The sequence below is a fragment of the Marmota marmota genome, unplaced genomic scaffold, assembly GCF_001458135.2.
Source record: "Marmota marmota marmota unplaced genomic scaffold, marMar, whole genome shotgun sequence".
Taxonomy (NCBI): domain Eukaryota; kingdom Metazoa; phylum Chordata; class Mammalia; order Rodentia; family Sciuridae; genus Marmota; species Marmota marmota.
This window is the reverse complement of record NW_026000076.1, coordinates 91,496-118,079: the sequence shown is the minus strand read 5'-3', so window position 1 is coordinate 118,079 and position 26,584 is coordinate 91,496. Positions and strand designations below refer to the sequence as shown.

The window sequence follows — 26,584 nt, the reverse complement described above, 5'->3', positions numbered from 1 at the left end:
GGGCTCAAGAAGCAGTTCATTCTCCACAGAAGTGGAATTTTCTAGATTATATATCTAATCATAGACAAAGCACCTTTAGAGTCCCTGGAACAAATTACCATTTTATAATTATGTAAATAAAGAAAAACAAGTTAATTAGAGCCTCATCTGGTGGGGTTTTATTAGTGCTTAACTGACTTGGAGAAAGGAAAGCCCAACTCCAGCCCACTAGAACCATCCCACGGGTTAGGGGTGGGATGACTAAGAAGGAGGTGTTAATAGTCACAGCCAAGGGGCACAGGGGCACTGAAAGACTCTCTGAACCTACTCACAGCTCCCCCCTACTCTCTACCTCCACATTATAAAAGCTCTATTTACAGCAGTTTCTTTTATTCAGTGCATCACAACCAGCTATTAAAAAAAAATTACAAGGCAAATTAAACAGCAAAACATAATTTGAAAAGACAGAACAAATATCAGAACCAGACTTGGATATAGCAAGAATGTTGGGATTATCGCTGGGAATATAAACAATTATGGTTGAGATGCTAAGGGTTCTAGTGGATAAAATAAACAGCATGCAAAAACAGATAAGCAAGGTGAGCTGAGAGGGACATCCTAACAACCCAAGGGAAATGCTTGCAACCCAAAACATGGTAACAAAAATTTTTAAAAAATGTCTTTGATGGGTTTATTGGTAAACTGGACACATTTGAAGAAAGAATCTCTGGACTTGAAGATAGTGCAATAGAAACCATTAAACTGAAAAACAAAGGGAAAAAAACGAATACAATATCCAAGTACCATGGGACTACTGCTAAAGGACTAATACACATTTCCAAAGAAAAAAAAAGAAACCTAAGAAATACTTGAAACAATAATGACTGATAATCTACCCCATATTAATATCAGACACCAAACAACAGATCCAGAAACCTTAGAAAACACCAAGAGGGATAAAGTTTTTTTAAAGTGCGTTTGTGGCATATGTGACAGCTAGTTTATATGTCAACTTGATTGGGCTAGAGATGCCATGGTAACTGATAAAATATTATTCTGGGGTATGTGAGAGTATTTCTGGAAGAGATCAATATTTCAGACTGAATAATGAAGATCTCCTCACCAATGTTGGTGGGCATTGTCAAATCATATGGTATACAAAAGGAAGAGGAAGGGTGAATTCCCTTTCTTTTCTTGAGTTGGGATATTCATCTTTTTCTGCCATGGGATATCAGTACTCCTGGTTCTCAGCTCTTCAGACTCCAGGAAATATAACTGTAATCCTCCCTACCCTGCAACTGCCCAGTTTCAGGCTTGGAAACCAAGGAAAGTTATCAGGGATAAACAGAAATATACATAATAATAAAGTAGTTGATTATTCATAAAGATACAACAATCCTGAATATATATGCACCTAAGAACAAGAGCATCAAAATATACAAGGCAAACCCAGTAGAACCACAAGCAGAAATAGATAAAAACCACTATTTTAGAAGGAAATTTCAACAATCACCCCTCCCCCATCAGAAACTGACAGATCCAACAGTAAGGACATAGCTTAACTTAACAAAATCATCAGTCAATAGGAGCTAACAGATGTTTATAGATATTTCACCCAATGATGGAAGAATACACATTCCTCCCAAGCTGACATGAAATATTAACCAAGATAGACCACTTTCTGTGCCATAAAACACAACTTAACAAGTTTAAAAGAACAGAAATGACAAAATGTCTGGCTCTCAGATCATAAATGGAATTAAACTAGAAACCAGTAACAAAAAGACCACTGGAAAAAATCTCCAAATGCTGGAAACTAAACAAAATGCTTCTAAATAACATAGGGTCAAAGAATTCTCAAGAGAAATTAAAAATTTGAATTAAGTGATGAAAATAGAACTTATTAAAATTTGTGGGGTGCAGCAAAAGTAGTGCTAGAGGGGAAACTTTTGAACTGACTGCATTTATCGTTTTGTAAATAAACCCTATGTTGGATCAAAACTAAAATACAGAAAGTCCTGCTAAACCCCAGAAACTGTGCTAGGGAATTACACACATAAACCAGTTTTGCACCCTGTATCAGGATCTACCAAGTAGACAGCATAAGGTCTGATAGTACTGTGTACCTCTTTTATCGAACATCAAAGTTAAAGAGAATTCTACTTGTCTAAAGATAAGCAAAGGAACAAATGAACCAATCAAGAGGTTCAGGAAAAAAAAAAAATCTTTACGAGAAGAAAAGCACAATATTTCTCCGTAGATTTAGAAGAAAAGAATAACTTTTTAAATGGTTGATGACTAGCCAGGCATGATGGCACAATGACTGTAATCCCAGCAGCTCCAGAGGCTGAGGCAGGAACATTACAAGTTGGAGGCCAGCCTCAGCAACTAAGTAAGACCTACACAACTTAAATAAGCACTGTCTCAAAATTAATAAATAAATAAATAGGGCTTGAGGTATGGCTCACTGGGTAAGCTCCCCTGGGTTCAATCTCTGGTACCAAAAAAATAAAATAAAATGGTTGATTACTATAGGAAACAGAATATTTAAGAAAATTACTGCTAAAAAGCGGAGTATTAGGAGAGTTTTGGGTGAAAACCTTGGTTTCCATGTCCTTTTGACAGGGAATGATCTGTTGTTAGAGGTGGACCTGATTTTAGGACCTAGCAATATGCACAGAAGATCATAGTCACAGTCCAAACCACACAGTTGTGGCCAAGTTATTATAGAGATTAAATATCGTCATGTGCCATTTAAGCTAAAAAATGGTACAATGGGAAAAGTTAACTCAGTTTAGGAAATATTTATTTGGCACTGACCTTCTATGAAAGTGGAAACCAGACTTGTTGTCTATTCTCTTCTATGCACTAAAGCAGATAAATAACATGAAGCAAGTCACTAAGTTTCCATTTCATTCACCATTTGCAAAATATAGCCAACCAACTAAAAGAATTCAAAGCCACCCTCAACAAATGTTACGATTTGAAAGCAAATCATAAAAACATATTGAGAATAATTTAAATAAGAAGTACAAGAAGGATAAGGGAAGTAGGTAAAACAAAGCCAACTGCATTCATTAAGAAATACCAACACTACCAGACAAGGTGCACAGGCCTGTAATCCCAACAACTGGGGAAGCTGAGACAGGAGGACCAGGAGTTCAAAGCCAGCCTCAGCAAAAGCGAGTTGCTAAGCAACTCAGTGAAACCCTGTCTCTAAATAAAATACAAAATACAGATAGGGTTGTGGTTCAGTAGTTGAGTACCACTGAGTTCAATACCTCTGTACCAAAAAAAAGAAATACCAACACAACATAGAAATGCAAAGGAAGAACAGGACAACATTAGCTTCTTTGTTCTTTGTTAAATGCTCACTGTTCCAGATCAAGTTCAATTTTCTTAATAATGGCTAATGATGGCTTTCCATTCATTAAGAAATACCAACACTTAATGGTTTAAATTTTAAACTTATTAGACAACCTCTATCAACAATATCATAATTATGACAGGAAAAGGAATGGGAGTCATTCAGAAACATTTAAGCTAAAATTATGGAATGTTGATAATAAACTATTATGAGAATATCCTTCAAGCACAGTTATGTGGAAATTTTTTTAAATTATTAATATTCACATTCTACTGCATATATTAAAACTTATAAATTATTCTTATCAGTCGAGGGCAATGATAGACCTATTAGTTTTAAAGATTAAAAGAGAGGTTACTTTGATTCTCTAACTGAAATATTCCCCAAACTGATAAGATTTTACAGTTTTCTTTCTTGTCTAAAAGGCACTTAATAAAAGGATGAAATAGCTGTTCATACCTTATTCTACAAACATTTCACATATGGATAATTCCTCAAAACAAATGATGTAAATACAAAACTCTTATACTTAAATGAAAATGTAATTCTTATTGTGATCTTGGCCCACAGAGGCAAGTGATATTAATCAAGAAAACATTTTTATTACAACAAAGTAAAATTAAAATAAAAAAGAAGAATCTAATAGAAAATGTCTACATGTAAGAAAGTTATTAAAGGAAGATGTGTTAACTGAAGTTTTATTATTCTTTTTAATTTTTTTAGGTGTAGATGGACACAACACAATGCTTTTATTTTTATGTGGTGCTGAGGATCGAACTGGGTCCCGCCCATGCTAGCAAGTGCTCTACCACTGAGCCACAATCACAGCCCTATTCTTTTTAATTAATTGCTAATGAAGTGTATTTTTATTATGTGACTCTAAGCATATAGAAGAATAAGATAAAATGGGGGAAAACATGTTTTTAAAAACCATATCAGGGCTGTGGGGCGTTACTCTGTGGTTAGAGCACTTGTCTAACGTGTGAGGCCCTCATTTTAATCCCCAACATTGCAAAATTTTTAAATTTTTTTAAATTAAAAAATTCCAGCAAGGCACAATGATATGCACCTGTAATCCCAGTGGCTGGGGAAGCTGAGGTAGGAGGATCACAAGTTCAAAGCCAGCCTTAGCAACTCAGCAAGGCCCTAAGCAATTTAGCAAGTCCCTGTCTCAAAATGAAACACAAAAAGGTAAAAAGGGCTGGTGACGTGGCTCAATGGTTAATGCCCCTGGGTTCAATCTCCAGTATCAAATTAATTCCATGCAAGACAATTAAGTTAGCAAATAACTAATCAAGTCATTTATATTACATTCCAGTTCTAGCTCTTATTACTAGTCATTATTTTAAATTAAGAAATTAAAGGAGTTCAAAAGTTTACATTCAGACAAAAAATTGCGGGAATTCAGCCCAGTAACCACCCACTCTTCTTCATATGAGTGTAGCAAACACTGATGGTGGTGATTGATGGGTGAGTACATATAAAGAATGAGCTTCATAGATGCAAAAATAAGCAAAATGCATCACTATAAATTATGTAAATAGTTTAGGAATTTGGAGATTTATTGTTTTATTTCGGTTTTTTTGTTTTGTTTTGTTTTGTTTTGTTTGAAGTATGCACTGAGATGTTCTTTTTACCACATCCAAAGTAAGAAACCTTATAACACAACAAACACTTCAAGAGATTTACCTTTATCATATTATGAATTCATATATTATTTTTCTATTCCTTCCTTTTTTTTTTTTTTGGTACTGGCTCTATCCTACTAAATTCTTATTTCATAACCCACCAATGGAATATTAACCTGCAGTTTTAAAAAAACAATGTGGGGTACATAAACCATTAAGTTTCAACTTTGAATCAAATTCTAAAATTAGAAATATTGTAATGCCAGATTTGTGGGACACCAATAGACCTCCAGGAGCCAAATCCAACGCAATCACATAAGTCTTTACTGCAAGCTGGAGCCTGGACTCACAACGGTTTAGAAGCTGTCCCGAGGAGTGAGTCCAGGTCCTTAGTTCAGTGAGGATTTATAGGTTTTGGGGGGATACTCTATGCATCACAACATCACACAGCAAATCATTTCACACCATGTGAAAGTCAAACAATAACTCTTAACATTGATTAGCACATTCATTGGCCAGAACAAGTCAGGTAAAGGTGATTGGTTAGTTCAAGTGGTGGATACCTTTGAACTGATTGGTTTAGGCCGCAAGGGGTTGTAAGAGTGTATATGCTAAACTTGCAGGGTTCCCTAATCAGGTTATCAATCACCAAAATTACTGGGAGGGCCACTTGGTATTTCAGGTATCTTCCCTGTCTCACTCTGATTGCTTGTTGCTTTGGTCCAAAATTAGGCCTCAGGCATTCTTTTGGTCCTTTCAGGAACTTACACTTGCTGAGTCAAGGACATCTGGTATGGACAAATGACTCAGCAGGGTAGCTATGTGCCTCACTACCCCCTACCTTTGGACAGGCCTTGCTCTGAGGTACAAGCTGGTTTTTCAAAAATGGAGTCACATCAGTTTCTCAGTATCAAGAATTTCAGTAAAAAAGGAAAGACTCCATTCATGAACCTAAACAAAAACTATATATATGGCTAATAAATTAGTATTTCTGTTGCTGAAAGCTCGGTCCTTGTCCTTGATGCCAATCCAGTAATGAGGACATGGTTTTGAGAAAAAGGAAAAAGAAGGTCTGTTGCTTAGCTAGCAAAGGAGAAACACAGGGGACTCCTATTCCAAAGGCTGTGATTCTGCCTATCAACAGGAACAGGGGGCTTTTAACAAGGTGATTCTAAGGCTACTTTCCAAGTGTTCTCAATTGGAGTTGTAATTCACTTGTTAATTTGGGAGATAGTCATTTCTGAGATCTTCTAGTACCATCCCCAAAGTCTGAATTACTTCATTCCCAAAGTGGGTGTGTGCTCGCTCAGGGACAGGTAACTTGCCCAGCATTAGAAAGAAAGGTAATCCTGTTTCCCCTGAGATTAGGGAGGCGGGAGAGATTAGGGAGGAGTAGGGAGGGAGGAAGAGAAAGAAGTCCATTTTAAAAATAAGTTGCACCAGAGATATGAAAAAATGTGCTCTAAGTGTAACAAGAATTGAAATGCATTCTGCTGTAATTTATTTTTTAAAAAATCAAAAAAAAAAAAGAAAATGGAATGTGTTCAAATAACAGAGATGAAATCAATTCCACAACAGTACATGTTAATTAAGGGTGCCTTCTCTATTTCTTAAATCAAACCTTTTGAACTAGTAAAACTATTGAACTAGTTTGAATCTCAGAACATGATCAAAACTAATAAAACACATTTAAATATAAAAAAAAATAAAATAGTTGTTCTTAAAGTATGTGAAAGCTCCTTTCAAAATTTCCATTTACATTCTACAATGTTCAAGTAAATAGTTACTTCCTACCACGTCCACGTGCTTTCATTTTAGCATGTTACAAAACTTACAGTGACATTGTTATTATTATTATTATTTTTTTTGTACAAGTGTTACCTGAGTCTTATGCCAGAGGCCTAACTCTGGGGATCCAACCAATCAGATCCAGTTACTTGGTGCCAAAACCCAAACAGAAAAGGTAATGGGAAGATACATGAAAAGAGCTTAAATCAGTATAGTTACACTGGGAAGACAGGGGACCCATGTCCTTAGCTCCGTCTTGGAAGGGCTAAAGATGACCCTGAATTTTTATAGAAAGGGGAATGAGGGAGAAAGACAGAGGCTTTTCCCACACTGCCATACCAAGTGATCTTGGTCAGATGCAGTCCTTCCACATTATCTCAGAATTGGTCAGGCTGGGCCTCTGAGTGATAAGAAAGGGGCTACTCCACCGGAGGGTAGTTTCCATTCATCACAAGATGTTTACTGTCAGACTACTCCTGGAATCCAAGGTGACTCAGAGTAAAGATGATGGATGTAAAATAGAGACAAAGATGTCTTTAATCCATTGGACATTTGCTGAAAAGTGAAGAATCTAAGTCCTTGTTACATAAGTACAAAGTGTTACAATTAATTTAAGAGTTGAATATGCTTTTTTTCCTGGGCTTTTGGCCTAAAAACAGAACCACCATTTATAATGTCCCTTTCGTGAGAAAATGGAATTGAAATTCCAAGTTGAATTAGAAAATAACTTAGGGACAAACACACTTGTAAGATCAACATTTCATCTAAGATCTGGGGCAAACCTGGTAGGCTTTGAACTGTGACCAAACCCTAGAGGGATAAGAATGAGAAACCAGCCTCTACCTCAGAGCAAAACCTGTCCAAGGAAGGGGGCATGACCCTTGTTCTTGGAAAGACCCACAAAGCACTACTAGGCATATACCCACCCTGATGAGTTGTTTATCTACAAATAACAGGAGAGATCTGCTGTGCCAGGTGTCCCTGACTCAGTCAGGCTAGTGAGGACCCATAGCAACCCTCTAGCAACCACCAATCAGCATGAGACAGGGAAAATACCTGGGATGCCACATGACCCTCCCAGTAGTTTATGGTGGTTGATAACGTGTTGGAAAACCATATAGTTCAGCACATACACACCTTGAGGTTTAAACCAATCAGTTCAATTGAATCCCCCTCTTGTACTAACCAATCATCCCTACCCAACTTGTTCCCACCAGTGAATGTGCTAATCATGTTTTAGAGTTGTTTTATGATTTTCCCGTGATGTGTGATGATTTGCTAAGAGATGCTATGATGTATGTGAAGTCCCTGCCTTCCCCAAAGAGTATATAAAACTGCTGCAAACCCTGGGCTCGGGCCTCTCATTGTCACCAGTTGCTATGTGCACATGGAGGACCGAGCTAGCTCGCAATAAACACCTCTTTGCTGCTTACATTGATCTTGGTCTCTGGTGGTCTTTTAGGGTCCCGAATTTGAGCATAACAAGAACAGAGATGGGAATATGTGTTCACCTGATGAGCAGCAATTAGAGAAATGCAATTTAAAACTACACAGAGACTCCATCTTAAACCAGTCAGAATGGCAATGGTGGAAATAGTTTTGGAAAAACAGGTAGAAGGATAAGGAGATAGATGAAATTAGAAAAGCTAAGACTAAGTATAAGATTATTTGTAAAGCAATCAAATTTTTTTAAGACAGAAAATGAATAGGATCCTCAACCAGACTCCTAAAATGCAAGAAGTAAAATCAAGAATCGATAAATGGGATGCATCAAACCTAAAACCTACTTCACAGCAAAGAAAACAATAAAAAATGTGAAGAGAGGGCAAACAGATGGAAGAAAATCTCTGCCACTTGTACCTCAGATACAGCATTAACTCCGGGATATATATAAAAAAAATCTCAAAAAACTTAACATTAAAAAAAAAAACTGATCAATAAATGGGCAAAGGAATTGAACAGGCACTTCACAGAAGATGAAATATGAATAGTCAACAAATATATGAAAAAATGTTCAATTTCAATTTCTCTAGCCATTAGAGAAATGCAAATTAAACCTACACTGAGATTTCATCTCACTCCAGTCAGAATGACAATTACTAAGAATAAAAGTAACAATAAACGTTGGGGAGGATGTGGGGGAAAAGGTACACTTATAATTGCTGGTGGGACTGCAAATTGGTGCAACCACTCTTGAAAGCAGTATGGAGATTCCTCAGAAATCTTGGAATGGAACCACCATTGTACCCAATTATCCCACTCCTCAGTATATACAAAAAACTTAATATCAGTATACTACAGAGATGCAGCCACGTCAATGTTTATAGCAGCTCAATTCGCAATAGCTAAGCTGTGGAAACAAACCTAGGTGCCCTTCAACAGATGAATGGATAAAAAAAATATATGGTATATATACACAGTGGACTATTACCCAGCCATAAAAAGAATGAAATTATGGCATTTGCCAGTAAATGCATGGAACTGGAGAATATCATGCTAAGTGAAATAAGACAGTCCCCCAAAACCAGAGGCTGACTGTTCTCTTGGAACACACAATAGGGAGGGAGGGAAGAATAGAAGTTCAGTAGGGAAAAGGAGAATGAAAGGAAGGGAAAAAGAATGGGAACAGTGTTACCACCGTTGACCGGTGACGAGTCCTTGCTTCCCCAATGTTGATGCACGCCGAGGCAAGGTCAGAGTGGAAAGTAGAAGTTTATTAAAGTACAGCAGAAAAGACTTCTCCCAGAAGAAGAAGGGAACCCAAGAGATGGAATCTGTGGAAGTGCGGTTGTCTCCCATTTTATAGTTAAGGCCTACATCTGGTCCCCCCTCCATTCCTGTCCGGTTATCTTTCAGTGATGGAATGTAGGTGGGAAGGCCCGAAGGGTGGGGCACAGATGGGCCAAAGAAGTAATCTGGGCAGGAAGGACTTCTGAGTCAGCATCTTCAAGTTTGCTGGGAGCTGTTTCATTAACACTTCTTTGGGATGGGCTCTGGGCCTTGGGCTTTTCCCGGACTTCATCAACATTCCAAGAGTTGTTCTGCTTTTCCTGGAATTCATTCTCAACATGGCCTCCATTTTGGATCTTACTAGATATTAGACCCGATTTACCTAACTACACTGACTACCTAACTTTAAATATGGCTTCAACAGGAAAGACAGTAGAATGAATTGGACATAAATTTCCTATGTTCATATATGAATACACAATCAGTGAAACTCCACATCATGTACTGTTATGCCAGTCCTGTACTCCTCCAGGAGCCGAATCCAATGCAATCACACAAGAGTCTGTATTGCAAGCTCAAGCCTGGACTCACAACCATTTCTGACGCAGCGGTACTGAGGAGTAAGTCCCAGTCCTTTGTTCAGTGAGATTTTATAGGTTTTGGGGGATATAACATCACACAGTAAATCAGTTCATACTGTAGGAAAATTAAACAACTCTTAACATTGATTAGCACTTTCGCTGGTGGGAACAAGTTGGTGAGTTCAAGAGGTAGATACATTTGAACTGAATGATTTAAGCTGTGAGGGGTGTATGTGCTAAACTACAAGGTTTCCTAACATGTTATCAATCACTACTGGGAGGGTCACCTGGTATTCCAGGTATTTTCCCTGTCTCATGCTGATTGGTGGTTGCTAGGGGGTTGCTATGGATCTTCAGAGTCAGTCTTTAGGCCACAAACATTCTTTGGCCTTTTCAGGAACTAGCATAACTGAAGTCAGGGACACCTGGCCCTGCAAATCTCTCCTATTCACAGACAAACAACTCAGCAGAGTGGTTATGTGCCTAGGAGCACTCTGTGGGTTTTTCCAAGGCCACGCCCCCATCCCACCCCCACCCTTGGACAGGCTGTCCAAGGACAAGGGCCATCCACCCCACCCCCGCCCTTGGACAGGTAGAGGCTGGTTTCTCAAAAATGGAGTCACATCAGTTTCTCAGTACAACCTCAAGGATGAAATCCTAATTAGAATAAGTTTACAGTTCACATATGTACAAAATGTCAAAATACACTCAACTGTTATGTTTATCTAAAAAGAACAAATTTTTAAAATTGGATTATAGTTTTACCTTTGAAAAAAGGGAAGAGTACATACAGAAAGAGGAAAAGAAACAAATTCTGGTGAGAATCTGGCAGTTAAACCTGATGCAATCTTTACAACAAGCAGATCTTATCTTCATAATAAACATGAGGAAACTATACCTCAAGTCACCCAACTTTTAGAATTGGAAAATAACAAACTAATATCCTTGTTTAATGTCTGTATCATTGTTCCCTACTTGGAGAGAGAAGAGGGAAAGTAATCAGGAACCCAAATTTCACAATGAACAATGTGAATAGTGGGCATATTGTAATATAAATGATGAAATCTAAATCGTCCTACCTAATTCAGAATGTTGACTCTACTTTATAATCTGAGTAGTAATGTAGAGATTTCTTTCACAGAACTAAAGCTTCAGAAAGAATGGATATAAAAATGATTAATTCAATGTGTAAAAAAACAATAATAATAAGAAGAATGCTAACAAATGGTAACTGCCATTATTTGTTATCACTATTAACATTCCATATCACCAGTATGTAGCCAGGCATGGTGGTGCATGCCTGCAATCCCAGCAGCTCAGAAGGCTGACACAGGAGGATCAGGAGTTCAAAACCAGCCTCAGCAACAGTGGAGACACTAAACAACTCAGTAAGACCCTGTCTCTAAATAAAATATAAAATAGGGCTAGGGATGTGGCCCAGTGGTTGAGTGCCCCTGAGATCAATCCCTGGTACCAAAACAAAAAACAAAAACAAAAACAAAAACAAAAAACACAATATCCACCATATCACCAGTATGTGCTAACTTCTGAACACTACTGAGAACAGACAACTAAGATTTCACATATTTCTTGGATCTGCATTTAATTTGTTCAAGTCTTCTAAAATATTTTAGAAAATTTACTTCTCTTCTTTCTGGTAACCTCACCTTTATAGAAAACTTCCACATCAAGAATTAAATTGACTTTGATAGCTGAATCTCAAGTTATAGGGAAATTGAAAAATAGGTCAAGTATTTTCACTTGCCCAGATAAAAATGTTTTAGACTCCATTTTCACAGCAGAAAGCACAGATAAAATTTTTTAGATTAACAATTAGAGTTATGACATTTTCAGAGAAAACAAAAAGCATAAAAAAAAACAAAGAGCATAAAAATGCCACATTGCATACCTCTTTGAGATCTGTCAGATCTAATAATTTAAGATGATTGGAAGGATTTCTGAAAAAGATTTCAGAGTTTGAGTGAAAGCAAGATAAAGTAAGGGGGAAGTAGGAAAAAAAAATGGAAAAAAAGCAACTTGAAACTCTAGAACCCAATCTGGTTTCCCTAACCACAGCATCATCAACAAGGAATTTTCTTTATTCATTGTATGTGGAAAAATTATTGGAAGCAAATATCTTATTTATATGCAATAGAAAGTTTTGTCTGGATCATTTCATGATCCTCATAATAATCTTGTCCTCAAAGCAAAATTAGGTGCCAAGTGAAAAGGCCCCTTCTCTAAAGACACAAAACTAAGAGATGAAACAAAATAAACACTATTAATCTGTAATGTAATGATATAACTATTTATTGAATGCCAGTTCTATTCCAGTCATCATGGTTAGTGCTTTACATGTAAGAATTCTAATCATTGGAAGAAACATACAAAGCTTTCATTATTATTATTATTATTGACATGGATATAGAAGCTCACAGAGGTCATTTTTAAAAACTGCATAAAATTACAAAGAAACAGAATTGGAAAAAAATGCATTTTATTGTATTAATTTAGATGTATAGGAAAAATAGTAGCTATGCTAACAATTACTAAAGGCTACGGACTGGGTTTGTAGCTCAGTAGTAGAATACTTGTCTAGTTTTTTTGAGGCGCTGGTGTCAATCCTTAGTACTGCACAAAATAATAATAATAATTAGACACTATGTCAAGGACTAAGTATGCATTCCTCCCAATAACCAAGGAGGCTGGAGAGGTCTTATTGTTCCCAATATGAAAATAAGGCACTGATTTAACCACTTGCCAAAGTCACAGCAAATATGAGGTGAAAAGTATGGTCTCTGTCTAGTTTCTGAGTTTTTTTTTTTTTAATTTTTTTTTTAGAGAGAATTTTTTTAATGTTTATTTTTTAGTTTTCGGCGGACACAACATCTTTGTTTGTATGTGGTGCTGAGGATCGAACCCGGACCGCCCGCATGCCAGGCGAGCGCGCTACTGCTTGAGCCACATCCCCAGCCCTAGTTTCTGAGTTTTAACCACTAAATCTACCTCCAGCTTCAGATCAGACCATTAATGTGGACATGGACAGTAAATAAAGCATATGGAGGAAAGAGGATTCAGAATGAGCAGGACTTGAATGGCACAAGAGAACCAGAGGCAAAAAGAAAAAAGTGAAAATGGATTTTTAGGGAGAGTGAAGGACAATCTAACTAGAAACAAGGTCAAATGTTAGAAACAGCTACTGGAGGGGCTGGAGCTGGGGCTCAGTGGTAGAGCACTTGCCTCACACATGTGAGATTCTGGGTTCTATCCTCAGCACCACATAGAAATAAATAAAGATATTGTGTCCATCTACAACTAAAAAAAAATTAAAGAAAGAGAAAAACATCCACTGGAAAAAAAATTAAGTGTGGTTTTCTTTCTGCCCTTTTACATGAAGCTATCCATCCCCAAGACTTTTCCCTTGTCCTCATCTTGCCACTTCCCATCCCTGCAGGCTCCTCATTTCCATGGCCTTTATTACCTCCTCTAGGATAACCTTTCAAAAATCTCCCAGTTGCCCCTGCCCCATATCCACAAGGCTGTGACTCAAGTGTCCAACTATGTATAAATTTCTGTGTGTTTGTGTGTGTGCAGGCGTGTGTTTCTATTTGGAAACTGTGTTCAATTTTTCTGAAATGAAATTCATCTCTTTTCCTCTAGTCTAGTTCTTGTATCTGAGCGTCCAATGTGACAGCGGCCTGTCAATATTATTTCTAATCAGCAACATTCAAAATCCTACAATCTCAAAATTTGATTCCAAAGATTCTTTTGGATCCAGGATTCCACACAAGCTCTACAGATTCCACCTCCACCCTTCTGTGCCCCTACCTACTCCTTCCACCTTTCTTCTCTTTTGCATTTCCTTCCTCCATTACATAGGGCCACTGTTGTCCATTCTGTCAGCACCTCCCAGCACAAAGTCCTCCTCACCTGTCACGCAGATTAATGAAACACTCTAGGGCACCCTATGTCTGTATCTCCATTCTAATCTTACTTAACACAACCAAATCATTTTCCTAAAGCACAGTTCCCATCAATCTCATCTCCCCAAAAATCATCCATCAGCTTTCCAGGAATTATCAAATTCAGGAACAAAGTATTAGATATTTAATATTTTGTACCCTTCAGTCTAACTCAAATTTTGAGGATTTTGTTATGCTGCTATAACAGCAATACTCCATGTGCTATTCTAGAATGGTAAGTGGGGGTGGGTTGTTTGGAGTTTTTTTTTTTTTTTTTTAATACCAGGGATTGAAACCCAAGTGCTAAACTTAGCACTGGTCCACATCCTCAGCCCTTTTTATTTTTTATTTTGAGACAGGATATCGCTAAATTATTTATGGCCTAAATTGCTGAGGCTGGATTCAAACTTTCAATCCTCCTGCCTCAACCTCCAGGGTCACTGGGATTATGAGCATGCACCAACATGTCCACTTTAAACTGCTTTTTTCTACTCATGTTCTGCCTTCAGAGACCTCCATTTTCCATCTGTCAAACTCCTACTCGTGTAAAAATGTATGTACATATATTTTTGCAGGGGCTGGGGATGTGGCTCAAGCGATAGTGCACTCGCCTGGCATGCGTGCAGCCCTGGTTCAATCCTCAGCACCACATACAGACAAAGATGTTGTGTCTACCAAAAAACTAAAAAAATAAATAAATATATTTTGCAAGGAAAAATATTCCTAGTTACTAGAAAGTAGTTAATAATTATTAGCTGTCATCTTTGACACTATTTTATTCTTTTAATTAATACACAGCATTCTATAGTTTGGATATGGAATATTTTATTTTTGTGATCACTGAAATTATCTTAAATTTTTTTTCTTTTACAAATAATCCTTGCATAATAGTTTCAGTGGAAAAAAATAAGACAAAAATCTTTGTACACAATACTTAAACTATGTTTTAAAATGTACACTGCTGGGCTGGGGATGTGGCTCAAGCAGTAGCGCGCTCGCCTGGCGTTTGTGCGGCCTGGGTTCGATCCTCAGCACCACATACAAACAAAGATGTTGTGTCTGCCGAAAACTAAAAAAATAAATATTAAAATTCTCTCCCTCTCTCTCTCTCACTGTCTCCTTAAAAATAAATAAATAAATAAATAAATAAAATGTACACTGCCCATCATTTCATGTAAAAGGCAAGAAGGATAAAATTCAACATAAGCAAAAAAACGAAGTATTGAGCACTCCTGTATACAATGATGAAGGTAAATTACCACAATATTTTTGGAGGAAAATTGACAGTATCCTATTAAACTAAAAATATGTTTAACTTCAGATCAAGGAACTTCAATTCTAGAAATTTATCTTACAGAAAACCCCACAAAAATATCCAAGATTATTTATAATACCAAAAAATTAACATAATTTAAATTATAAAAATAATAGTACTGTTCTGTATCCAAACTATAGAATCCTTTTACTATTAAAAAGAATGAAATAGAGTAGATAATGACAAAAATAACAGCTAATAATTATTAGCTTATTTCTAGGAGCTAAACATATTTTTTAAGTGTTTGGCAAGTATTAATTCATTTCACAAAAACCATAAAACATGATTCTGCATGTATTTACGTGGAAGCAAGTTCATGCCACACCAAGAAATGAAAGCCAACAAATTGCAAAATGATATGAAGCACACAAAATGTATATTACTTAGAAGAAGAAAAGCAAAAAAAAAAAAAAAACTTTTGAACATGCTTCTGACTGTTCTCCACAGTAGTTACCCCTTAGGAAATTTCAAAATGGGAAGTGAAAGAACTTCCTCTCTTTAATACCCCTTTATATAATATATAAAATATACTTTAAAGCATGTAGTATTCTAGAATTCAAAAAACACTAAAATTATACATTACATAAAGAATGTATGAAAATATACTAAACCGATTTTAGTTAGATTTTTATTTCTTTTTTTCCATTTCAAGCATCCTATGTTACTTTTACTATTTTTTTGCTTTTGTTTTAATAAAGGAAACCTCTACCCTGCTCCCTTGAACCTTCATTTACAATGACAACAACTACTATACCCTATGACACAGTGACACTATGGACTTTGAACTCTCATAGACTCAGGTTTGAATTGGTTCATTTACTGAATGTCATCCAGCTGTCACCACTGTAATGACCCTGAGCAAATTATTTAAACTCAGTGAGTCTTCCCACTTGTTAGGGACAATGTCACCAATAACAAGGGCTTTTGTGAGGGTTATATAAAATAACATATGAAACATTAGGACAATGTGCACTGTAATAAGTTCTTCCAATAAAATCATTTTCCTTCCTTGGAATCTTGCCTAATTCTGCCAACCTGATATATCTGCTCTTTTCTTGGAAACTCCATAAGCTTTGGTAACAGCTCATAAAAAATTTTATCTCTTTTTTTCCTACCACAATTGGTGATTTGTCTTATGGTACACTTCTGAGTGGCAGCAAAGATGTCCTACTCATAAATCTCCTTTGATTCTCACTAGCAAATAACTTTGAAAACTACTCCTACAATGCTTGTATAAATTGAATTTAAAAAGAAACTGGCATTAAATAAATAGAAAGATGCAGAAAAGAAGGTGCAGTCGTCCAAACAAATCAACACATTAGCTTAAATGACTAATTAGAACTCCTTTCTTTAAAAATCCCAGCTTTGTATCAATACACCAACAGGAACCAAATCTTATGACAGCAGAATCCATTACAAATCTTATTACACATATGCAGCACAATTTTTCATATTTCTGGTTGTATACACAGTATATTCACACCAATTTGTGTCCTCATACCGGTACTTTGGATAATAATGTCCACCACATTCCACCATCATTTCTATCCCCATGCCCCCTCCTTTCCCCTCCCACCCTTCTGCTCTATCTAGAGTTCCTCTATTCCTCCCATGCTCCCCCTCCCCATCGGACTATGAATCAGCCTCCTTATATCAAAGAAAAAATTTGGCATTTGGATTTTTGGGACTGGCTAACTTCACTTAGCATTATCTTCTCTTAAGCATTCCACCCCCCTGCACTATCCAAGTACAAGGCTAGAATGTTTCCAGGTTTTGTTTGTTTGTTTGTTATTCAGAGGAAAAAGAAAATAGCTGAACTGAAAGTTTAGTTTTGTTAAGAAACACTCCAGATAACACATTTACTAGTTGATAATTCCCCTTTGACCTTAGACAGCATAATGGGGGTTGCGGAGCAGGGACTGCAAGGCTCTAAGTAACCTTTGCATGGGTAATTATGTTATTCGATTTAAATATTAAAGGGAGTTCCCACGGTTCGAATTAAAAAAAAAAAAAACTGGTGCAGGAATAAAGTGATACTTTTCAGAATCCCAGACACATTTTAACAAATAACTATCTTTTTCTTGGGACTAAAACTCCTTAGGCAAAGTCACGGGGCATATTATTAACCTAACTCCGTCGCGAACACCCAATACAAACTCCAGAACCAAGTTTGCAAGTAAAGCATCCCTCCTGCCACCCGACAGCCCGCACCAGCAACGATGCCTGCTCTCACTTCTCTAGCCCAGCTAGCTTCAATTTTTAAGCACTTTGCAAAGAGCTTTGACAGAGAAAACAGGAGACACTTACCTTGAGCAGAGAAGGCAGCCTAACCAACTTCCGGTTTTGTTACAACTTGTATCACGTTTCAGCAGCTGGGTGGAGCCAGTTTACCCTTAACTAGAGGGAATGTCTGCCAAGGGAAGCTGCAGAACTTGATTTGCAAGATCAGCACGGTACTAGTTTTAGGATTCCATTTCTGAAAATCAAGACTTTTGTTTTACACACACACACACACACACACACCAAATATATAGACAGATAGATAGATAGATAGATAGATAGATAGATAGATAGATAGATAGATCTATATATCTATATCTATATATATAGATATAGATATATAGATCTATATATATACATATATATATAGATAGATAGATATAGATAGATAGATAGATATCTGTCAATGCAAATATATATATTGCTAACTAGTAATTGTGTAATTGTTTCAACTGGCAAAATTATATTTTTGTATTCGTATTAAAAAGTATTTTTAAAAATCCCTACATTTTATATGCAATGGCCTAAATTGTTTAAGTAAAGACATATCACAGGCATTCTTCTAGGTGAGGTAAATTAATAGGGTACCCAGTAAAACTGAAATATAATTTTGCAGTCTAAATATTATCCTACACGATATTTGAGACATACTTACACTACAAAAAAAAAAAAAAAAGATAAAATTGATTGTTTATCTAAATCTTAAATTTACCCTGGAAATTTTACAGGAATAGTCTTGTGTTTATTTTATCTACCAATACTACTCCACAAACTAATTCAGCTAACTACAAAAGGCTTACAAGGATCAGGTTGCATGAATGATATTATGCAAAAGAGTTATTTTATTTTGCAAGGCATACCTTGAAATCTAGGAGTTTTACTTGCTTTTCCTTTTTTATGTTTCACAGTATTCTTTTGCAAAAGAGAACTTTCGGGACTAGGAAAAGACAAGGTATCTGAAAACATGAAACACTCCACCTCAGACCATGACTAACATGTGCAGACTGGAAAAATAGATTATGACACACACCATGACCTGTGATCACTTGTTATTAATCTAGTAAAATCACTTAACTCATTCTTTAAAGAGAGGAAAGAGTTGAAAGAACATTTATCATGGGTTCAGTCTTTCTTTATAAAACTAATCACAATTAACAAAGCCCCTCTATATAGATTTTTTAAAAAGTGGTTTTAAGTAAGGATGACCCAGAGATGGTTTTCTATTCACAAACTGCTTGGGATATGAGTGGTTTTAACCTGTCAAGGGATCTTCGGTCCTTCAATTCAAAGCCTCAGGTGCTGACATGGCTTTCTGAAGTAATAATTAGACCCTTTCCAGAAATAGTCCCCACTGTACATTTTACATGCCAAAAGTATGTTATAAATCAATAAAACAAATAATTCTTAGAATGCATGGTCATCATCTCACATCCTAAAGCACCCTTGGGGAGTGAACTAAATGGAGAGACTAGCTCTCTTGAAAACCACCCTTCCAGGCCTATCATTTCCCTCTGAGTCCTCAGCTGTCATTTCCTCTTATCACTCTCTACCAGAAGTTCACCTCTCCCAGGCTTTCCTCATCAGCTACTTCTCAGTTGTCACAAAGGAAACCAAATCTATTAAAACGTTCAGAGATATGCTCTAGACTGTGGAAGCTGCCCTACTGGATCCCACTTGCCACAACTCTCAATCAGCTGTCAGAACCCCTTCACAACTCGGAATTTGTAGGCCCCAAAGAAATTTTTGTTTCTGTGGATATCTGTCAATGCAAATATTTAGATATTTATGTTTAACTGACAATAATAAATTTATTACATGTTAATGTAATACATTTACTATTACTTTTATGACTTTTTTAAAAATAAAAATTTAGTGAAAAGAGCATGGTTAAAGAACAAAATGACAATTTAGCTTAGAGATTTTTTTTTTGGTATAAAATATTGACATTTATTTTTTTCATGCAGTTATAATCTGGAAAGAGGTGTGGGAAACTTGTCTCTACTCCGGTCAGTACTGGATGGGGCAGCTGAGAAGCAGGGGAATTGGAATTATCTGATGATCTAGTCTCTTAAGCAGTTCATAATGGTCTACATGTTGGCTGAGTGATGGGCAGAACATGCACACATGGACTTTTCCAAGTGACTGCTTATCTTTCTCGCAGCACTGTGTATGGGTTTCAAGGAAGAGACAGGCAGACATTGCATCACTTTTTATGATATAACCTTGGAAAAGATGCAGAATCATTTATGTAGTATTTTATTCTTTTTTAGATTTTTTAAATTCTTTTTTTTTTAAATATTTTGGTTTTTTTTAGATTTTTTAAATTCTAATTTGTTATATATGACAACAGAATGAATTACAATTCATATTTCACATATAAAGCACAATTTTCATGTCTCTAGTTGTATACAAAGTAGAGTCACACCATGTTTCTTCATACATATACTTAGGGTAATGATGATCATCACATTCCACTGTCTTTCCTACCCCTATTCCTCTTCCTACTCCTCCCCTTTCCCCTTTGCCCTATCTCTAGATAGTTCATTTAATCCTCCCATCCACCCCAGCATATTATGAATCAGCATTCTTAAATCAGAGAAATCACTGGGAATTTGTTTTTTTGGGATTGGCTAATTCACTTAGAGATCTTAATTGACTTTATTCTTGTTCCTAGAATTGGGCAACACTTCATTCTATAAAATAGAATAAGTGTTCCAATGATCCCAGAAAAGCATGATGATTTTTTTTTTATAGACAGACAAAGTTGAAAAAAAGGATAGTTCATTTCAGTTATTTTCCTTATGATCCTGGGGCAGGAAGACAGACCTGATAGGTTAACATCATGTTACTTCAGGTTACCTTTATGTGTAAGTATTAAAACAGAGGGAATTTCCTCATCATGCCAATTGAAACTGACCTGTTGAGAAATTTGGCTACTATCTCTCTAATACTGATTTCTCTGAAGATCAGATAAACAGTTTAGTTACAGTTTGGTGACATGGAACTTTAGCATGAATGACTCCATTTTGATTTTTAGCCTGGTCTGTGGAGGAACCTATCCCAAAATAACAGCCCTTGTAGTTTTTAATCTAACAGTATTATTGTTTAAATTTTTGCAAATCTCTTTAATTCCTGACTTAACAGAAGGCAGGATTCTCATGCCTGATTCTTCATTCAATCTGTTGTGATATCATATCATCAGATAGCCACTGGAAAATTCCAGTGTACGTTCTTGAGAGAATGAGGTTGAATAAAGCAAATAAAGTATGGCAAGATCAATAATTACCATATATTGAGCACTCATTTTTACCAAGGCACACAATTTACCCTATATAAGATGCACAATGATTCCACGTTAAAGGTGTTATTATGGACATTGTATAGTAAGCCAAGAATGCTAAGGATCTGTGTAGCTAAGTAAATTGCCCAAGATAAGACAGAGAAAAGTGGCAATCAGGATTCTTATGATCTAACTCTATTGGGCCCCAATGCCAAGTTTAAGTGAGGACGAATGGACCAAACTTACAAACTTCCTTTCATGTTATGCTCAGCATTCCATAAAAGATCATGCTCAATTAGAATGTTTCCAACTGATTAGACCCTGCCACAATTCAACAAATTCAAACTCCACCATCTAAAATGAACTAATTCTCACTTGACCTTTAATCATGTCCATTTCATTCAAATAGCCAAATTCATCCTCTCATTTCCATTTCGAATGCCATTATTCTGTTTTTCAATTTTCTTTATCTACTAAGTGCCTCCATTTCCTCATTAACCTATTAACAGACCCTCATACTCTTTTAAAGCATAACTCATACATATATTCTACTATTCAAAAAAATCTCTACTTACCTATGACTTATTAACAAATGAATAAATGTCCAAATTCCATAAGCAGATGATCAAATGAAATAATCTCTATAAAACACAGTGATTGGTAAGTTTTGTAGTAAAAAGTAAATTGTAATTTTTTTTAAGTTTTGTGGGTGATTTTATAAGTGCTTCCCAGTACTATAAAATAAAAAATTGTTCCAAAATTATCCATGAATTTTTGGTCACATTTTGCTCATTAAATCTGTATTTTACATGTTCTCTGATGACATGAAGTCATTTTCAGCATTAGATCACTGATAGCAACATTCTTCTTTTTTTAATTTGTTCTTTTTAGTTATATATGACAGTAGAATTTTGACTTGTCATACATACAGGGACTATATTTTACCATTCTTGTGGTTGTACATGATGTGGACTTACTCTGGTTGTGTATTCATGTGTGAACATAGAAAAGTTATATCGGATTCATTCTACAGTCTTGCAACATTTTTTGGGGGGGGGGTTACTTAACATAGGTTCTAGGAATTAGGATTTGGATCTCTCTCTCTCTCTCTCTCTCCTGGGGTAGGAGGAAATGTCTTGCAACATTCTTCCTCATATTTTTCTTACCTATCAGTTCAAGGTCACTTCACTTTTTGTGCTTCTGAACACAGCCTAATCCTTATTCAGCATAATGTGACTTACCCGTAGTAACAGAACCTAAAAAATATCTACAACTGTGTCCCCCTATCCTGGCTAAAGCTATATCTTTGGAAAGGTAATTAACATTATTTATTGAAACCCAGCTTTAATTATTTAGAAAAAAATTAATCTCTTCAAAATACTTTATTTTCACTATGTTTTTTTTTTCATTGTAAAACCACTTGGAGAGGATCTGAAGTCAGACAAGTCCACTCCAGTGTCATAGAAGATAGTGGACATTGCCTTCTATTAATTTTTTTCAAATGACTGTCCTATGCATGGCATTTCTCTGGCTGTACATGGTGCAGAGTCACTCCAGTAGTGCAATCATTCATGTATATAGGGAAATAATGTCTGTCTCATTCTACCATCCTTGCCATCTCCATAGCCCCATTCCTCCATTTATTTTAAATTCTTTTTTCTTTTCTTTAAATGTTGATTTCTGAATGCAGGTTTCTGGTAGACAAGAAAAGAGATAATAAGGCAGAAAAATACCAGATTTTTATAATGAGAGATCACTTTTAAATATGAAATTATATAATCATTTAACAAATATTTTGTTAAGCACCTATATATGGCAGATCCTGTGCGAGGTATTTAATCATACTTGAACAAAGTGGGTCTACACCTGCACTAATATACTGTGATTCCTTAGGTGGCTGACGGTAGATAGAGAGATGCATGTTATCTGATACACCTGTATGCTTATAGAAATGTGATCCTTATTGCTCTCCAAAAAAGTCTGACATGAGCGTACTCTTTGCCCAATACCCAGCCCTGGACGTTTTATGAAGATGAGTCCAGTCGGTGCTTGCATGAGCATGTATCTGCTCACAACTACAACTGTTACCTTGATGTTAATGAAACACAATATATAATTACAACATTTATCTTTTATATATTAATAAATCCAAGCACTGTTTTCCTAATTGCTTTCAAGATAACTGAATATCTGACAGTTCAAGATCTGAATTCACTCAATTCCATCCTCTGCCAACACTAGTAGGTAGAATAATGACACCCCCTCACCCCAGGGGGAAAAAAAAAAGAGGGAGAGAGATCCAAATCCTAATTCGTAGAACCTATGTTAAGTAACCAAAAAAAAAAAAAAATCTTTGCAGATGTTCTTCAATTAAGGGTCTTGAGATGGGGAAATTCTGGATTATCCAGAAAACCTCTAAGTAAGGTCACAAGTGTCCTTAAAAGAGGGAGATTACACACAAGAGAAGAAGGTAAACGTGAGTGACTATGAATGCAGAGACTGGCCACAAATCAGGGAATTCCAGCAGCCAACAGAAAGTGGAAGAAGTGAGAAACAGATTCTGCCATGAGTCCCTGGGGGAAATGTGGCACTGCTGACACCTTGACATTCACCCATTAATACTGACTCTGAACTTCTGGTCTCCAAAACTGTGAGAATTTAATTATTGTTGTCTTAACCATGGTGTTTGTAGTAATTTGTTAGGGTAGCCCCTTCTAAGGTCTTCTTCTCTAAGCATCAGTGGTACTCATCCTCCAGCCAAAAACCAGAGACGATGTTTACTTTTTGTCTTGTTCATATCTTGTAGCTCAGAGTTTTTAAGGTTGGTGTCACAACCCATTTATATGAATGGATCATAAAATCTGCAGTAGACCTCCACAAAACAATTGAAAGCAGAGTCTAAAAGAAATGTAACATGATGAATGTAACATGAATGAAAATGCATTTGCATTGGTTGGATGCCCAGCGCTGCAAATGTAACATGAATGAAATGGACATGATTAAAGGTCAAGTGAGAATTAGTTCATTTTAGATGGTGGAGTTTGAATTTGTTGAATTGTGGCAGGGTCTAATCAGTTGGAAACATTCTAATTGAGCATGATCTTTTATGGAATGCTGATCCCATAAATGTTTCCTGGCAACTGAAAGTAATATTAGTTCCTTCATTAAAAGAAGATTTCATAGCCAAGCACAGTGGTGTATGCCTGAAATCCTAGCTACTCAGCATTCTTCACAATAGCTAAAGCAAGAAAGCAATCCAAAGTCCACTAAAAGATAAGTGGATAAACAAGATGTGGTTTATGCAGATAATGGAATATTATTCAGCTTTAAAAAGGAAGAAAATTCTGGTACATGCTATATCATGGATTAAAAAGTGAAATAAGCCAGTTGTAAAAAGACAGATACTGTATGATTCTATTTACATCAAGCAGAGTGGTCAAAACCATAGCAAGAGAATGTAAAATGGTGATTGCCAGGGGCTGAGAGGATGAGGAAATAGGGATTTATTTAATGACTACAGATTGGGTTTTACAAAACAGAAAGAGTTGTAGAGATGGATGGTGGTGATAGTTGCACAACTTTACGAATATGTTTGATACCACTGAATTGTACACTCAAAAATGGTTAAGAAAATGAACTTTATGTCATGTGTATTTTACCTTAATTTTAAGAAAACAAAAACCTAAGCTAGAGATGTAGCTTAGTGGTAGAGTACTTGTCTAGTATGTGTGATGACTGGGTTGGATGCCCAGCGCTGCAAATAATAATAATAATAAACAATAAGTAAGAATTGAATGAGTCACTATCAAAAAATTTCAATGAATGAAAAAGAAACCATGAAGAGTACAATATCTATGGTAAAAGTAAACAGTTTCACTAGTTTATTCAAATTGCTTGTGTGAATAGTTAGTGAAACAGACTATGGAAAGCTGTTCAAAATCTTAAAACAAACTGCTTTCAATATCTTACCAAATCAATCACCAGTCCCCCCTTCTCAATACTCACAGATTTTTTCTGCCCACTTACTTTTTTTAAGCAAGAGAAAGTGGCACTTTGGTGTCAGATCACCTATGCTTTGAAGATCAACACCATCACTAACTTCATGACCTGTTTCTTCATCATAAAAAGGAGGATGGTAATACTATCTTCATCATATTGTTTTTAGGATTAACGGATTACTGATGTCAAATGCATAGTTCAATGCCTGAATGTAAAAGGTGCCCATGAGACGGTCTTTGTCATAAATCGCTGTGTTCCAAATCTTTGGACTGTAGCAGTAGCCTGACTACTCTGACTTCATCCCTCATTCCCCGTCAATCCAGTTGTGCACAATTGCTGAACATCAGCTTAATCTTCTTACAATATTGTATGTACCAATAATTTGCTCTGATTTACTGGTTCTTATAGAGTTAAATCCTTGTTCTTCCTGGGACTTAAGGCACCCGGACATCAAGCTACACTGTGGTGTTCACATTGCTCTCCCAACTAGTACTGTTGACTAAACAATCCATTACTCAAAGACTGAGTCCCGTCTTCCTACATTTGCTCATGCTGTTCCCTTACTTTCTTTCTTTCCATTCATTAAACACCGGACATTCTTTAAGGTTAGGAAGAGTCCCCATCTGCCCATAAATGTTTCCTGGCAACTGAAAGTAATATTAGTTCCTTCATTAAAAGAAGATTTCATAGCCAAGCACAGTGGTGTATGCCTGAAATCCTAGCTACTCAGCACACTGGGCAGGAGGATATCCAGTTTAAGGCCAGGCTTGGCAAGTTCAAGGCCAGCCTTGACAACTTAGAGAGATCCTGTCTTGACATAAAAAACAACAAAGGGAAGGGGAGGAGGTCATTCATGGGGAAAGCACCCCTGGGTCAATCCCCAATAGTACAAAAAATAAATGATATCATGGCCAAGTGAAAAGATCATCAACTCTGAAGTCATTCCCACGGAGTGAGAAAATATACATTATATAAACTGTCACACAGTCATCATCAATTACTTGCCCTTCTCTGTATAAGTAAACCCAGACATGGCCCCAGAACTCTTCTCAGTATGTTATACAAGAAGTCAATACCCATGGGTCAAAACTTATACCTACTGCCAGCAACCCCTGAGGTAGGAACTATGTCATTTCTTTTGATTTCCCTTCTTAGGAATTAAAAAAAAAGATGTTAAATATAAGGTCTTTCACAGACACAAATCCACATGAATGGTCATCTCATACTAGACAAAGGCGCCATAAATATACATCAGAGAAAAGAGAGCCTCTTCAACAAATTATTCTGGGAAAACTGGAAATCCATTTGAAACAAAGTGAAATTAAACCCCTGTCTCTCACCCAGCATAAAACTCAACTCAAAGTGGATCAAGGACCTAGGCATTAGACCAGAGACCCTGCATCTATTAGAAGAAAATGTAGGCCCAATTCTCCATCATGTTGCTTAGGAATTGAATTTTTCAACGAGATCCCTAAAGCACAAGAAGTAAAATCAAGAATCAATAAATGGGATGGTATCCAAACAAAACGCTTCTTCACAGCAAAGGAAACAATCAAGAACGTGAAGAGAGAGCCTACAGAATGGGAGAACAATTTTACCACCTGCACCTTAGCTAGAGCATTAATCTTCAGGAAGAACTCAAAAAATTTAAAACCAAAAAAAAAAAAAAAAAAAA

The 26,584-nt window shown here is 36.3% G+C and overlaps 1 protein-coding gene across 2 annotated transcripts in view; it reads right to left on the bottom strand.

Annotated features, from left to right (window-relative positions):
• The window catches only part of Frrs1 (ferric chelate reductase 1), a 51,967-nt gene extending 34,255 nt beyond the window's left edge, over positions 1–17,712 (bottom strand). Inside the window, exon 1 of one of the 2 annotated variants that reach the window (XM_015500848.2) lies at positions 17,658–17,712. The gene's annotated coding sequence lies outside the window, so the exon portion shown is untranslated. Of the gene's footprint in view, positions 1–7,101; positions 7,124–17,657 lie in introns of those variants that run through there. The other variant, XM_048814391.1, reaches the window with a different exon arrangement.
• Between the last annotated feature and the right edge of the window lie 8,872 nt (positions 17,713–26,584).